This window comes from Urocitellus parryii, chromosome Y, assembly GCF_045843805.1.
Source record: "Urocitellus parryii isolate mUroPar1 chromosome Y, mUroPar1.hap1, whole genome shotgun sequence".
Lineage (NCBI taxonomy): Eukaryota > Metazoa > Chordata > Mammalia > Rodentia > Sciuridae > Urocitellus > Urocitellus parryii.
Window position 1 is genome coordinate 33,945,684 of NC_135548.1, and position 4,542 is coordinate 33,950,225.

Sequence of the window (4,542 nt, forward strand, 5' to 3'; positions counted from 1 at the left end):
ATAGGTAAACATTCAGAAATTGTTATTGTATAGAAATATGATAAATACATTAAACTTCCTTTATTTATAAACATTCTTTTTTTCTATGTAGTTTAGTAACATGTGAGATACAGTATAAGAGAAGAGGAGAGGGGCTGGGGATGTTGCTCAAGCAGTAGCGTGCTCTCCTGGCATGCGTGCGGCCCGGGTTCGATCCTCAGCACCACATACAAACAAAGATGTTGTGTCCACCAAAAACTAAAAAATAAATATTAAAAAATTCTCTCTTTCTCTCTCTATCTTTTTTTAAAAAAAGGAGAGGTGGAGAGACATTTTACATAGATGTATGGAGGTTCAAAGTTGGAGACAGAGGGTTACCAAAGGAGAAAAATAAAAGAGAAGCTGAGTAAAATGACAATGTGAGTGTACTGGGATGGAGAACTCACAAGCCAGGTGACAGGAAGAGATAAGAGACTCAGTTATGAGATACTCTTTGTCATAGAAAAGTGTATAGGAACCTATAGGGAATCTGTTCTGTGATGCTCTCTCTTCTTCCTCAAATTTTTTATTCAAAATTTACTAAGTAGAATTATGTTATAGTTTCCTGCTTCTCGGGATCATACTGGCATTTATTTTACAATAGCATGGTTTGGATTATCCAAACCTCTCATTTTATACCTTTTTTTTTCCTATTCCACTAGAGACCATGTTAAAACAGATTTCTGTGCCCATTCTACTGTATCCTCACCGATTTATTTATACTTGTCTTCCATTATTTGGGTCATAAATCTGTGAATAGGGAATTATAAGATTGTTTCTTCTTTATGGACCCTGAACCAAAGATTTTGCACCCTTAGTGTAGATTATCTTCTAATAACTATGCCCAGCTTCAGAAACAAACAACTTTTTAAAATTAATTAAGATAATTGAAAAATTATCACTAAGGAAAAAATGCATTATACATGAAGTATATAATTAACATTGCTGTTTATGCCTCAAATAGATATTAATAATCTTTTCCAATTTTAATTAGAATTGATAGGAAAAAAAACTAGCCAAGTTTATACCTTGGGAAACTGAGATAACAAATAAAATAAAATCTTTTTTAATAATAAAAATAAATAACAACTAAATGGAAATAAATAAAAAAGTATATAAAACAATACAAACAATAAGACCAAAATTTAGGCCTTTCAAAGATAAAGTGACAAACATTTACTTATAGTAATTTAAGCAAAAGGCAAAAAATAAAAAAATAAGCCAAAACACAAAAACCCTCAAATTCCAAATATTGAGAATGAAATCAGGGAAATTGATATTAATCTATACAAAGTAAATGATTATAAGTAAGTACTATGAAAAATTCAATGTCTGCAAATTAGAGAAAGCAGCCAAAAATCTGAGAAAGACACTGAATACTAAAACCGACTCAAGAAAAAGTCTAAAATCTGGTTTTAGCTAAAAAGTATATACATTTTACATGATTATCTTAGTAATTTCATATGAAGCAAGGACAAACTTTAAAATACTTTTGCAATAAAAGCAGAATTTAATAGGAATGGGAAGAATTTTTCTACATAGATAAATAATGATCTCTGAAACACTACAGCTGTCGTCAGACTGTTGAAAGACAGAATGCCAACATTCTCATCTGTGTACAACAAACCATTTTTTTTAGTCTTTAAAAACTTAGCTGTGAATCCATCTGCTCCTAGGCTGTTATTTGGTTGAAGTATTTTTATTATTGTTCTAATCTCATTACTCATTATTAGTCTGTTTAGATTTTCTATATCCTCTTGGCTCAAAGTTGGTTGGTCACACTTTTCTATAAATTTATCCACTTCTAGATTTTCTAAGATATAGGAATTTAAGTTTTCAAGAACGTCACTAAGAGCGGCGGCACCGGCGGCGGCAGCGGGAGGAGGAGCAGGAGGAGAAGGACCAGGCAGCAGCGCGGCGGCGGCGGCGGCGGCGGGGGGAGGAGGGGAGGAAGCGGCGGAGCAGAAGGAGAGGAAGGCGGAGGTAGCAGTCGCTCTCCGCAGGGCTGAGCCGGACGCGTCTTCTTACCCCCCTCCCCCCCGGTTCGCGCTGCCGCCGTGTAGTTGGCGCCGCTGCCCGGGCTGAGAGTGAGCGTGGTGTCGACCGAGGGAGATGGCCCGGGAGCGCCGGCGCCAGTAACGAGGAGGTGCTGAGAGTCGCCCAGGGCGCGCCTGGCCCTAGTGCCGGGGCTGCCGCCCGCCCGCCGCCGCCTGCGCGCCCGCCCGCCCGCCTTTCGCGGCCGCTCTCCCCCCTCCCCGACACACACTCACAGGCCGGGCATTGATGGTAATGTATGCGAGGAAACAGCAGAGACTCAGTGATGGCTGTCACGACTGGAGGGGGGACTCGCAGCCTTACCAGGCACTTAAGTATTCATCGAAGAGTCACCCCAGTAGTGGTGATCACCGACATGAAAAGATGCAAGATGCCGCAGATCCTTCACCACCAAATAAAATGTTGCAGAGATCTGATAGTCCTGAAAACAAATATAGTGACAGCACAGGTCACAATAAGGCCAAAAATGTGCATACTCACAGAGTTAGAGAGAGGGAAGGTGGGACCAGTTACTCTCCACAAGAAAATTCACACAACCACAGTGCTCTTCATAGTTCAAATTCACATTCTTCTAATCCAAGCAATAATCCAAGCAAAACTTCAGATGCACCTTATGATTCTGCAGATGACTGGTCTGAGCACATTAGCTCGTCTGGGAAAAAATATTACTACAATTGTCGAGCAGAAGTTTCACAATGGGAAAAACCAAAAGAATGGCTTGAAAGAGAGCAGAGACAAAAAGAAGCAAATAAGGTGGCAGTTATTAGCTTCCCAAAAGATAGGGATTACAGAAGAGAGGTGATGCAAGCAACAGCTACTAGTGGGTTTGCCAGTGGAATGGAAGACAAGCATTCCAGTGATGCCAGTAGTTTGCTCCCACAGAATATTTTGTCTCAAACAAGCAGACACAATGACAGAGACTACAGACTGCCAAGAGCAGAGACTCACAGTAGTTCTACTCCAGTACAGCACCCCATCAAACCAGTGGTTCATCCAACTGCTACCCCAAGCACTGTTCCTTCTAGTCCATTTTCGCTACAGTCTGACCACCAGCCAAAGAAATCATTTGATGCTAATGGAGCATCTACTTTATCAAAACTGCCTACACCCACATCTTCTGTCCCTGCACAGAAAACAGAAAGAAAAGAGTCTACATCAGGAGACAAATTGGTATCACATTCTTGCACAACTCCTTCCACTTCTTCTGCCTCTGGACTGAATCCCACATCAGCACCTCCAACATCTGCATTGGCAGTCCCTGTTTCTCCTGTTCCACAGTCACCAATACCTCCATTACTTCAGGACCCAAATCTACTTAGACAGTTGCTTCCTGCTTTGCAAGCCACGCTGCAGCTCAATAATTCTAATGTGGACATATCCAAAATCAATGAAGTTCTTACAGCAGCTGTGACACAAGCTTCACTGCAGTCTATAATTCATAAGTTTCTTACTGCTGGACCATCTGCTTTCAACATAACATCTCTGATTTCTCAAGCTGCTCAGCTCTCTACTCAAGCCCAGCCATCTAATCAGTCTCCAATGTCTTTAATGTCTGATGCTTCATCCCCAAGATCCTATGTGTCTCCAAGAATAAGCACACCTCAAACTAACACAGTCCCTATCAAACCTTTGATTAGTACTCCTCCAGTTTCATCACAGCCAAAGGTTAGTACTCCAGTAGTAAAGCAAGGACCAGTGTCACAATCAGCCACACAGCAGCCTGTAACTGCTGACAAGTGAACCTGTTTCTCCTCGAAGTCTTCAGCGCTCAAGTAGCCAGAGAAGTCCATCACCTGGTCCAAATCATACTTCTAGTAGTAATGTATCAAATACAGCAGTTGTACCACAGAATTCATCTGCCCGACCTGCGTGTTCATTAACACCTACACTAGCAGCACACTTCAATGAAAATCTCATAAAACATGTTCAAGGATGGCCTGCAGATCATGCAGAGAAGCAGGCATCAAGATTGCGTGAAGAAGCTCATAACATGGGGAGCATTCACATGTCAGAAATTTGTACTGAATTAAAAAATTTAAGATCTTTAGTCTGAGTATGTGAAATTCAAGCAACTTTGCGTGAGCAAAGGATACTATTTTTGAGACAACAAATTAAGGAACTCAAAAAGCTTAAAAATCAGAATTCCTTCATGGTGTGAAGATGTGAATAATTGCACATGGTTTTGAGTACAGGTACTGTAAATCTGTTGCCCAATCTTAACATTTTTGAGCTGCATTTAAGTAGACTTTGGACCGTTAAGCTGGGCAAAGGAAATGACAAGGGGACGGGGTCTGTGAGAGTCAATTCAGGGGAAAGATACAAGATTGATTTGTAAAACCCTTGAAATGTAGATTTCTTGTAGATGTATTCTTCACGTTGTAAATATGTTTTGTAGAGTGAAGCCATGGGAAGCCATGTGTAACAGAGCTTAGACATCCAAAACTAATCAATGCTAAGGTGGCTAAATAC

The 4,542-nt window shown here is 40.6% G+C and overlaps 1 pseudogene; it reads left to right on the top strand.

Moving 5' to 3' along the window:
* Positions 1 to 2,211: 2,211 nt before the first annotated feature.
* On the top strand, positions 2,212 to 4,249 carry LOC144251043 (WW domain-containing adapter protein with coiled-coil pseudogene; annotated as a pseudogene).
* The last annotated feature ends 293 nt before the right edge of the window (positions 4,250 to 4,542 follow it).